Below are 13,063 nucleotides of genomic sequence, written 5' to 3' on the forward strand. Positions count from 1 at the left end.
TGCCCACTTTCCCTTTGGAACAAAGCATCTTTCATCAACAACAAAATCACTCTTGGTCTTTTATATATGACAATTGTCTCAAAATGTGGTAGCAAAGGATAGGTTAATGCAAAGCTTCTGCCGATAATTTACCAGAGACAATAGGACGTTGAGTCTGTCTTCATATATGGCTCCAAACAGATGATGTGGCTGTCTGCAAAAAGGCTGTAACAGTTATGTATTTTCAATGGCAGTGATCGTCTTCTTGTATGCTGGTGACAAAACGTGTTGTTCAGGGTACTTCTGATCGATGCAAACTGGATCAATGTTCATTAATTCCACCTTTTTGAACTTGCAATAGCAAGATATTGCAGCGAATCAAGAGTGGACAAAGTCCCTGACATTCAGACCAATACAGGTCTATGTGTGATCAATATATGTTGAAGGAGACATTCAAGTACAGGAACGAATAACAGATCGAAAGCAACATTTTTAATGAAAATGTGCATAGCCCACAAATCTATGTTCATATTTACTCTGGGTATATTTAAGCCCTGACTATACCTTCAACTTTATGAGCAATTATTGAAATACGCCCATTTTAAAGAGGCTTTTCTAGTTTAAATATTCATTATTCTGCATTAATTTATGAAGAGAGATATCTCTAATTGCAATAAACTTCATTCATGTCAAGGTGTGACCAGATACTATTTATATATATAGAAGAAAAAGTGAGCCCTTCTTAATTAACACATTTTTCTTCTTAGATATTATAAGGGAACATGTTTTCTACATAACTTCTACATAGAGAGAACGTCCCTGGATTTGTTAGATGCGGCTACCCTCAAAATGAGCAGCATGCCTGACCTATATTCAGGTTCCCATGATGGTCCAAATCAAACAGATTCTTCCAAGAATGCACTTTTCCCTCGTGACCACCCAACCAGCAGAAGGAAAAACATACAAGGAACCTCATAACAACAAAGATGCTCGACAAAATGTCCCTCACGAACATTTAATTCCCCTCGAATCCCACCCCCACGTCTACACTGTCAACGACGGAGGAAGTAAAGTGCAAAGAACCCTTCATCATTGTAAGGTAATACTGCAGAGATCGGAATATTATGGACATGTTGGCTTCAACCCAGCTCAGTTTCAGCTCAAGTCGAAGAATATGACTGGTTTCCTATTCAATTGTGCATGATGATATCGATAATTGACAAGCATGACAGAAAAAATAATTCCAGGGTAAAACATGAAGCCTGAGACATCTTCAAAGCATATGTTATATTGTTAATGCTCTCCTGCTAATTTGTCAATGATTGTTGAGCACATCAGAATGATATATATACAGGAAAGAAGAAATTATTGTGATAATAAACTGCTTTTTTGGCACATATCACATTACGATCCAAATGTACTTCCAAGGGGTTTATACATATACTCTAGCTCAAACTCCTGCGAGTGCCATTATTAGACAGTGCATTATGCATTTTGAGGACAAACAAAAAACCTGCCAGAAACCCATTTAAGACATGGGTTGAGAGAGACGACTGTAGATCGTAAATGCCTTGTCTAAGCAGGTAGAATCGGACAGATAATCGAACCCTTAACATTTTGATTGAGAATCAAGCAAATAAACCACAATGCTCCCACACCATAACATATCATAAAACAACATAGTCGCTGATTTCTTATTTTGTCTTTCAGAGCCAGAAAGATGTTAGAGGTGTCATGGTCGAGAGGAAACGCCACCGGACTCTTGATCACAAGGTCTGCGGTTCGAGTCCCACCGCTGCACGAATGTACTTTGGCAAGACATTAATTTGCATTTGCCACACGCTCAACCCAGGTGAGGTAAATGGGTACCTAGTAGGATTATTCCTTGAAATGCAACGTGCGCTGATAACAGCTGCCGGGCTAAAGCTAGGGTAATAATTTCCAAAGCTCTTAATTTGGAAGTGCATAGGGACGTTAATAATGTGATATGTGCTATACAAGTATGCCCTTCTGGCTCCAGATAATGCTCCCCAGGGAGTGGAAAATGTGCACACATTGTGTGCGGGTAAGCCTGAATCCGATGACCGGGGTAATAATATATCTGTAAAGCGCTTACGCACATCGTTGGATCGGTGTATTGAGCGCTGTATAAAAAAACAGATTATTATTATTATTATTATAAGTTTGCTCTCACTTTCACTCTTCCTTTCTATTTGTTCCCTTTACTCTCTTTCTCAATATATTACTATAATATTAAAAAATAAACAAATAATGTTTGAACACTTAAAATTTTGACAGACAGAAAATTAAAAAAATATGTCACCAGTGACAAACAACAGAAGGCCACATGATTTTTGAGTGATGTGTATAAGGATATTTATGAAGCTAAGAACACCATTTAACCTCAATAATCTGCCTGCTGTCAACCTCTCCGCTCCAGTTTAATCAGAATGATGCATTCCACAGCAAAGTGCAAATCATCAGAACCGGTCATGTAGAAAGCTATGCAACGCCAACGGGACGTGACCTTTTCCTCGAAGTTTCCCGGGAATAGGAGCCATATTGCTACAAGCTTTTTAATTTATTTCATCAATCATCTTCATCTCCTCCTAAATAAAAGTCAATAATTATAAGCAAGGTTAGCATTGACCTCAGGGCATTTAGGGCAATTTAACTCTTGCAGTGCCACATTTAAGCAATTTTTCATTAATGCTGATTCTCGCTCATTTAAAGCCCAGCCACTGCTCATCACACTGCGCAGTTTGACCCAGGAAGTATAGGTTAACTTTGCTTTACGGTTGACTGTGGGCCAAACCATAAAAAAGCCACGATAATGACATCATAGAATGAGATCTCTGTTCATTCAAGCGATTTTTAGAGACCATGATTCTGCAGAATCACGATACAAAACTTCTTTTTTGTCAGCGTTTCACGTTTGCGTTTTGAAACATGTTTATTTTTATGACCGACAAAAAATCACTTGAAATCGCTTGAATGCAACCATGTTTGGAACTTAACGTCTTTGAAAACCGTATATGTATCTAGGGTGAAAAAGTGTCGCTTGAATTTTCCTACTGCCATTCTGTGTCATAAGGCAGAATTATGTAGCAATATTGAGGGCACTTTGTATCACCTTCCTTCTCAGATATATCTAAAGGACCAAATATGATATCGTCCGGTTTGAGCCACAGGGGAATTAACTCTGAGTAAAATGATATGAGTTAATGCCCTTATGGCTCCAAAGAGAATGTGATATCTCAGTCAGGCATGTGACCCATCTTGAGATGACCTTGAGCTTGGCATTTCTTCAATAGACATACAGCTGAGAGCCAGAAGGGTATTAACTCTACAATGCCCTTCTGACTCTAAAAAGAAGGCAAGACAGAAAAAGGTGCTCATGAAGGAGGTTTATTAATGTAACACTAATCTTTATACTTTCATACTGTCTGCTATTATGGCCAGAAGGGTGTTAACTCAAACCTTTCTAACACAGAGTAAATTAATGCCCTTCTGGCTCTGGAGAGTCTATGGTATTAAGTGGGGTTAAGGTCTGCTGATGGTGCATCAACCATGATAATTAGGGTGTCATCACCTTGGAAACTTCAGATCATCTGCTGAAAGCCAGAAGGGCATTACCGCATGTCTTCATATATAGAGTGGCTATTTGCCACAGCTCAGTGGGTGACAACTGACCTGTACATTTATAGAAGACTTGAATCTGTGTGTATAGAGCGTACATGTCGATCCACTTTGAAATTTTCCTTTAAAGATGTAGACCAGGACTGATCATGCGATTGCATTATGAAAGAAACGTTGTAGAATCGATCAGAAAAGGTTGATCATCTAGCATTAAGTATTGCAAGGTTCTGGAATCATCAAAATGATAAGAAAATCAACCCAGTCTTGGTAAAGTCACAAGCACTGTACACAGAAAGATGTATATGGGAATACACTATATCTTTCCAGTCCGGATAGATACAATAATTTATCAAATATATCAATTAGTAGGCAATTTCCCAGCAAAATTTATATCATCACGTATTAGTCAAAACATATTCTTACACATGATTGGTAATAAGAGCTTCCATTTCTATTTTTGAAAGGGTGGCATTTCCAAAACTGGTCTATACCTTTAAGGTTTTTTCTTTTTTTTGTTTTGTTCTGTTTGTGTAAAATCTCTTAGACCTGCCTCTCTATCTCTTCTCTCTTCTCCCCATCTACTATTGAGTTACTCACTCCTTCTTCTAATTTTGTCACTCTTTCAAATTTAAAAGACATTACTCTCATCTTGTTTAATCATCCACACGTTTGCTTCTATTTAATTGTAGCAGCGCTCCAATCTTTCTCACTTTGTCAGTGTTTCTCTTCCAATAATGTCATGTAGTTCCCTTTCTCCCCCCCCCCCCCCCTCCTCTCTCTCACTCTTTCTATCTTTCTCTGTGTCTCTTTTCTCTCTCTTTCTCTTTCTCTCTCTCTCTCTCTCTCTCTCTCTTTCTCTTTCTCTCTTTCTCTCTTTCTCTCATGCTCTGCCTTTGTGACTGTTTCTCTTTCTCTCTCTCTTGCTTTTCCACCCCTTAGCATCGACCCCTGAGAGTCTCTACATAGGTCTTTCTCTCTCTCTCTCTCTCTCTCTCTCTCTCCATATTCTGCCAGAACTCATTTGTCTCATCTTTCATCTTCATTACTGCAACATGACATGAAACAAAGTCTTCTAAATGCACTAGAGAGGGCCCCATTAAGGTACCTGATGTACTCGAACCAAAATGTCACATGTATGCTTTCTGAGGATTGTCTGAAAACGAAAAATAAATGAAATAGGCTGGCAACCATTATTGCAACCGCCGACTCGGGGGACGTCGGTGATAGAAGCATAAAACCGCAGGGATGGGACATTAAAAGGAGAGATATTGTCTACAAGTCATTCTCAATCATCAATTGAGTCTAATGGGTGGCTCCATGATATCATTATTCAGACCGGAAAATTGCAATGAACACGTTCACAAAGACTTTCATGAAATCGAGTCTACGGGGGTGTTTCACAAAGACTAAGATCGACTTAAGTTGAACTTGAACTATGGCAGGCCGTTCGCGCCACTAGTTCCTCTAACCATTCCTGGCATTGGTCTATCAAGGGACGTACACAAATGAGGTCCTAATTTTTAAGTTGTGACATGTCATATTTAGGCATTTGAAGAGCCATTCTTTTAAGGGAACATTTTTCCTTTGATGTTCCTCCACACTTGCATAATAACAATGAAAACGCTCACAAATTATTTTTCACCTCTCCTCAGAACTCCACCTTCTCTTTAAGCGCAAAGTGGTGTTATAATTTCATCTCAAGTAGTCTTGCTATTGCACAGGCAGCACGGAATATTTGCTTTAATGAAAAAGATCACTAATACACTGTAGTATCAATTTCCAAGAAATGAATCTTCTTAGCTAGGGCCTATATTTTGTATCAATTCATGTTTCATGTGGTATAATAGCAAGTCAAATACATGTATGGACACATGAAATAGGGAGTCGTGAGACCTTATTGAATGCAGCCACCTTCATAAATATACTTACACATGTACCGAAAACCCATTCACTACAGATGAAACAAATTGAGAAAAAAATTACATAAAGGAAAAACAAAGTTCTATATGTAGTGCATTCAGGCAGTATAAATCATTGTACATGTCATATTTACTTTATAAAACTGCACTTCAGAAGGAAAAATAACAATATTGCAGTCATTCAGAATTGCTGGTAATACAGTACATGTATATATTAATCAACTATTTATTTTTCCATCTGAAAATCAAAATTGTAAATCCATAAAATCCATCTCCACGTTAGAAGAAATAATATCCATATGGACTGATGTAATTTATCATTGAGTGACTAAAACTATTAAAAGTCTGTCAGGGTGACTATTTTCAGTTTTTCGAAAACAAAACAGAAGCTTTGTCGCCTCATGCCTGTAACTTTATAGGATGCAAAAACAGTCATTCTATATTTAAAAAAAAAAACAAGACATTATGTTGCCAGGGGTGACACAAGAAGTACACTAGGTATAAATGTGAAATCTATCTCCTGAGTATCCCCTAATGCAATTATGACATCAACTCAACAAAAACAATCCTCATGGCCACTCTGTTTTACAAATAAACATATGGCCACTCTGTTTACAGGCATCATTTAACAACGTTAAATCTGAGATGCACGGCCTTACGTGTTATTAGTGTCTGTGATATGGTGTAATATTGAAGCCCTAAAAAAAATAGCTCTTCAAAATGACCAAGAAGTGCATCAAAAAGTAAAAATCTTTGAGTGACCGGTTTTACCTTACTCGTTTTCCCTTTGATCTTGATAATCAGACAAGCAATATCATTGCAGCATGAACTAAATCCAGGATCTTGTTTCAGAATCTGAGACAAAGTTACCCAATCCTTTTAAAAAATTAAAAAACATGTACCGTAATTAACGTTGTATAAACCGCCTTTGTGTATTAACTGCACCCCCCTTTTTCGCCCTTAACTCATATCCTGCCATGAGACTGCTAGCGCGCTATTGTTATACAGTGTGTCTCTAAAAAAAGTAAACCCAACTTCAACGGCAAATTTTCAGAAAACTATAAAATATTTACACATTATTTTTTCATGGTTAGATAGTCCAATAAGTCCTCTGTCCAATTATATCACTTAGGTTATCTGACGCTCATGCATGACTGAGCATGATTCAACTTAGTGAACTGGTGTCAAATCATCACTGTGGCAAGTTATTTCTTGCTATTGTCATGCATTCAGGGCCTATTTGAAGTTAAATTTTTGTCACATGTTAGGCCTATGATTACATAACAACTTCAGCAAAGGTTGTTCCTAACACAGGCACACTTCACATGCTTTCCAAACATGGTACAGTTGACAATTGAGCAGAGAGTATTCCTGGTAACTCGATACCAGGAAACAAGAAGTTTCGTGAAAGTTCAAGATGCTTTTCGGGTGCACTTCCCCGAGAGGCAGCCTCCAACAAAAAGAGCCATCTGGTACAATGTGAGAAAGTATGCTGATCACGGAACCAGTTTGAACAGGAATAAAGGACACTCTGGCCACAGACGAACTGGGAGGTCTGCTGAAAACATCCAAGTGGTAAGAGAGGCCATCCAAGCCAACCCACGCATAAGCACCAGGAGAAATGATACTGGAATACCACGCGCAACTTTTAACAGAATAGCAAGACTGGATTTGCATCTCCATCCATATCATGTTCATGTTCAGCACCAACTTCTACCAGCTGATTTTCCCAGACGACTTCAATTTTCACAATGGTTTGTGAACCGGTGCAACCGAGATCGACAGTTCCTCCAGTTTTTTACCATCGGGGATGAAGCAACGTTTTCCATGGATGGAATGGTAAACACCCACAATGAGCACGAGTATGCTGAACTCCATCATCCACCGGGATATGCTTTTAATAAGAACATGAGCAGGGAGAAAGTGAGTGTCTGGATTGGTCTTTGTGGCAATGGTTCATTGGTGGGACCTTACTTTTTTGAAGGCAACATCAATGGCAGGGCGTACCTTGACATGCTGAACAATTTTATTGTGCCTGAGATGGAACAGATCTTCCCCCGACAACGACGTGGAGCATTCCGCAGGGCCTGGTGGGCTCAGGATGGGGCCCCAGCCCACATACTTATTGCTGTGAGGAATCGTTTGACTGAACTCTTTGGCAATCGCATCATTGCTCTTCATTTCCCAGTTGAGTGGCCTGCACGTTCACCAGATCTGACACCATGCGATTTCTTTCTTTGGGGGTATCTTAAAGGAAAAGTGTTCCAAACCCCACCGGCCACAATTCAGGAGCTGAGGCAACAGATAACAGGTGAAGTGAACCGATTACGACAAGATCAGGGAATGATCAGGCGTGCTGTCAGGGACATGAGGAGGCGTTGCGAGCTTTGCATGGAAAGGAATGGCGGTCATGTCGAGGGTACACATCCCTAAGCTATGCTTGTAAGAAATCAGACATTTCCTATGTCATTTGATTGATGAACTTCCAGTGCAATTCTAACTTGCCACAGTGATGATTTCACACCCATTCACTAAGTTGAATCATGCTCAGTCATGCATGAGAGTTACATAACCTACGTGGTATCATTGGACAGAGGACTTATTGGACTATCTAACCATAAAAAATAATGTGTAAATATTTTATAGTTTTCTGAAAATTTGCCGTTGAAGTTGGGTTTACTTTTTTTAGAGACACACTGTAGTGCTCTGTGCACGCGAGCGCGCTATCGATTGAACGCCACGTTCATGCTAGCGAGCCATCGCTACTATGCTTTGTGCACGCAAGGGCGCATATGTAATAACAGTCATTGTTCATGCCCATTGCACCGTGCTGAGTGCTTTTGCAGCGCTATTGAAAGTACCATCGCTGCATCAGATTATCGGCTTTGGATTACGCATCTTTGTATACAACAGTCAGATTGGATTTTCTCGAGCAATTTAGCGAATTGTTTTTTGTAAAGATTTAAATAACACGCGTTTGAACCAACCTTAAAATTAACTTGGCACACAGGAGATTTGTGGGTGGCACAATAGGGATTAGCACTGTGGCACTGGGTGCATTGTATGGGTGGCAGCTTAAGAGTTAAAAAAAAAAAAAAAAAAAAAAATTGCTGAGGTTTTTTTTGTGTGTGTGTAAGATCATTGGTGTAAATTAAAAAAAACAGTAGGGGACCTAGGATAGAATCTTGTGGTACACCATGTATTAAAAGAAAAATTTAGAGGAATTATTATTAACAGGCTTCCTTCGACATGTTTCAATACGAATCATCATTTCTAGGGGAAAATATGTGGTCTTTATAGACAGATGGTCTTTCTATACAGGTGGTTGCGACATTAGGTTGGACTGTATTATAACAGTACCTAATAAGTATGGCAACCTGAAAGGCAGAGTTACCAACACTACAGCACTATGCATGTCATAAAATGAGATCGTAATGATATGTTCTCCTCTCCATCTTATTACGATGCAGAATGTGTACGAGTGTGACGTGCACTATCAGCCTAACTGAAAGTGTTTCCACATCGGCCCAAGATTGCATTTGGTTCTCAACCATTTATGAATGAATATTGCCGAGCTGATTGCTTATGTTTGATTATCAGGACATTACTAGTTTTCTCATAATTTTTATTAAAATCAGGATTGTGTCACATCTGGCAAACAACTGAAGTAGCTTTCAATTGTTGTTATGAATGCCTCTCGAAAATATGAGAGTTTTAAATCAGCATTTCATTATTTCTCTGACATAATAGTATTATTTCTAATATTTTTTTATAATCTTCTTCTGTATATGTTGCATGAATATTCTGTATTCTGTAAATTTGCATGAATAGTTACTTAATCATTCCAGAAGAAAAAAAGGCTGCAAAGACAAAAATTACAGATACGGTACAGTACTACATTGTAACTGCTGGTAACCAAAATGGTAACCAAAATGGTGGTGAATCTATTTATTACTTCATGAATGAGTTGATGCCCTTCATGCTCTCAGCACATGTAATGTGAGATGGTAGCGTGTTTGAATTTTCACAGATTAAGAAATCTTCAGAACAATTAAGCAACAGTGATTCAGTCATTTCATCTCACTTCACTTTCGTTCTCACTTATGTTTATCCATAAGCATACATGTACCTAATATGCTGAGTACAGCATCTTGCCGTTGAAATCAATAAACAGGTGCACACACGTATGTTCTCTCGTTATATGAGATCCTCATTTCCTTCATTAGCCTGCTAAAGCTAATTGGGCTACTCACTATTCAACACAGCTCTGAGCTCCCATCCAAAAGATTCATCGCATGGCCTAATTACTGTATTAAAAACCCATTTAAAAATGAGGTTCCAGTAATGAATAATACATGTAAGTATGTGACACAAGTCCAGAGCATGATACTCTAGTTCCCCGATACTCTAGTTCCCAGATGTTCATCTAAAGTTATGTTCTAGCATCGACCAATATCCAATTAGAATATCACAAATAGGGATCTAATTCAACTCATCTTTATCTATTTATAATTTTTCTGTATTATTTTTTACACAGTAGATCAATAAGCAACAGAAATCAGGGCATATCATTGCAAATTTGTCATAGAACTTGAGCATTTATTATAATAAGTTTTGTGAAACAGAGCCCAGTACATGACTTGTGTCGATGCTTATATGGAACAACAAATCAGCCACAGTATTCACATATCGTTGGCATTACTAAGAACTCACAAATCCGTACAGATACACATGTATAATGGATTCCTTGGTTCATAAAAATGCAGACGATATATTTTAAACATGGAAAGGGGCTACTTTGCATATTTTAGAATAACCACACCCAAAGCAATGAATTTGCTCTATCAATATTTTTTGTTTCTACCTTTTAAATCATACTTCTACCCATATATCATGGAGTGCACTTTGTTGAATAAATGATTGACGACTAATACTACTAACTGAACATGTATCAAGCTCCAATAAGCAATAGAGGAAATACAAGACAGGTGCAAGTGTCGAGAGAATAGAGTAAGCAACATTTCGTGAAATCATTTCAAACTTGGATGCACCAAGATTTTCTTTCTTTTTATTGGACAATGCTGGTCACACAAATTGTTGACATTTTCACCTATATGTTACCGGAGTGTTGGCTCAGTCAGTAGAGCGTCCGCCTCACAACCGGGAGGTCGTGGGTTCGAACCCCGGCCGCGTCATACCAAAAGACGTTAAAATATGGGAGTTGTTGCTACCTTGTTTGGTGTTCAACAATAAGGGATAGAGCAACTTCGATCTCGCGCTGCTCAGTGGCTGCCGGGCTCACGATCAATTGGGCAAAGAGAATTTCTGTTTTGGTTTAATAAAATTTGGAGTGGACTATTAGGCTATTCTTATTATTATTATTATTATGTACGATAAAGTTACACTGTAATGGCTTTTTAAGAGGAGACATTGACAAGTGCCTCTGTTATCATAAATTCTTTTGACATTTGATTCTTATAACCTGTGGGAAATACACAAGACGGTTAGATCTAGCATCACTCCGCTTTCTCTCGTTCTTGACATCAACCTCAAGATGTGGGACTGACAAATGAGAAGGGATGAAAGTATAGATTCGGATTCAAGAGAATTTAGAGGGCCCAGACATGGATCAAACCAGGATGAACAGGGATTTTATTTATTTGATTGGAAAAAGCTGAGAGAGAAGTGCTTTTTGGCATCTGACAATCATTGATTGACGGGGCTTTGAATTGCGCATGAACAGATTAGTGTCTCTCGGGATATTACAGTATTGTTTACAACTTGTACACAACATGAAGGTTTCCCACTTCTATTTTGATTAAATTTTAAAAAATCTTGTTTACTTAGTCAGGCTACATTTTACTCCAAACTGTATTTCATCAAAGATATCATATTCTTATACGGTATAATGATTGCAAATGGACTTTTAGGTAAGGATTTAGGCTAGGATTTAAGTTTAAGATTAAGGTCATGGGTAGGTGCAGGTATAGTTTCAGAACAGGTATAGTTTCAGAAAACTGTACCGAGAGGGAGACCCTGAATCAACTGGGAAGAGAATGTCGAGAACTGGAGTGGACTAAAACTTCAAGAGTGCACCAGAATGGTAGAAGATAGAGTAAAATTGGAGATGTTGCAATCAACCTCCAAACCGGGAGAAGATACAGATAGATAGAGTAAGGTCTAAGGATTCAACCAATTATTAATCATGTTAGATGGTAACGAGAGAACAACTGCTACTGTCATACAGTCACATATTGTCAATCTTCTCTCATGAAAATAAAGTATTAATGTTTCAACTTGTCTACAGCATGATGAAACATCTAATATTGCTCAACACTGGACCTTGTTGGCCTTCAGAATAATCTCAAGGCTCCCAAACTTGAAAATTTGAATAGGGAAACAAGGCAAACAAACCCTAAGGCCCAAATTCTCAAAGGAGGTTTGTCGACAAACCTTGGTTTTTGTGCGTCATTTGTTTTTACAAACCAGGTTTGTAAAAAAAATGTGTAAAAACGTGTCATATGACGGATGAAAACCAAGGTTTGTCGACAAACCTCCTTTGTGAATTCGGGCCACAAAGTGTAAGGCGGAGGAGGGGGGGGGGGGGGGGGAGGGGTCAAGCCCGACATCCTGTGAACATACTAAATGTGGAGCCCTGCTAAAATGGAAATATGAGAAAATTGTATCTGGATGGCACACGCACTGAACATTAACTACATGTTCAAATACTTCTTCCCTTTCCAAATCCAAAGCACATGGACAAACACACTTGAACAACAGAGAGATAGAGTTGCATGGACCAGTGTTTACATGGCCGCTGAGGGATGTTATTTCTGGCTTGTTTTTACTGTATTCCAAGCCATTGCAAGGAAGATGATCAAGATGGGGCATTTCACTCAGAATAGAAGTTGCAGTCAACAACAGACTATTCCAGGATTTTTCTAAGTACTCCTTATTTGATACACAGAGCTCTATTAGTTTTTTATTCAAAAAAATGTTCTCTCAATTGAAAACAAGGAAAATGTAAATTGTAAAACACTTTACCATGTGTTATACGGTGTACCAGAAATCTACCAAAGATGTGAATGCATTAAGGCATGGACCAGGCAAAACTTAGGCAAAATTCTTCGAAAGTTTGTGGTCTACATTAAAAGCTGTTGTTTGACTAGATCGAACAACAATAATTTATTTTTTCAATGCAGGATTAAAATTTTGGTTGTCTACTCACCACAAATTCTGAGATCTTTTGATGCACCAGTTGTGTGCTTTTGCTCAAATAGTAAAGTGACAACTTAATAACATAAAAGGATATTGCTATACATTTCACTCAATATCCTGTAGAAGACAAATTTTGTATTTTTTCTTTAAAATGATCTAGTCCAACTGCAATTAAACAAACAATTAAAAAAAAATGAATTCAAAGTGGTGTGTTAAATAATAATCATCCCTAATCAACTAAATGTGTTTGTGAATCTAAATATTGGAGAAAAAAAATGAACTTAAAATTTCCAACAGAACCAGGATGA

This window comes from Strongylocentrotus purpuratus, unplaced genomic scaffold (genome assembly GCF_000002235.5).
Source record: "Strongylocentrotus purpuratus isolate Spur 01 unplaced genomic scaffold, Spur_5.0 spur5_scaffold_2, whole genome shotgun sequence".
In the NCBI taxonomy this organism is placed as follows: Eukaryota; Metazoa; Echinodermata; class Echinoidea; order Camarodonta; family Strongylocentrotidae; genus Strongylocentrotus; species Strongylocentrotus purpuratus.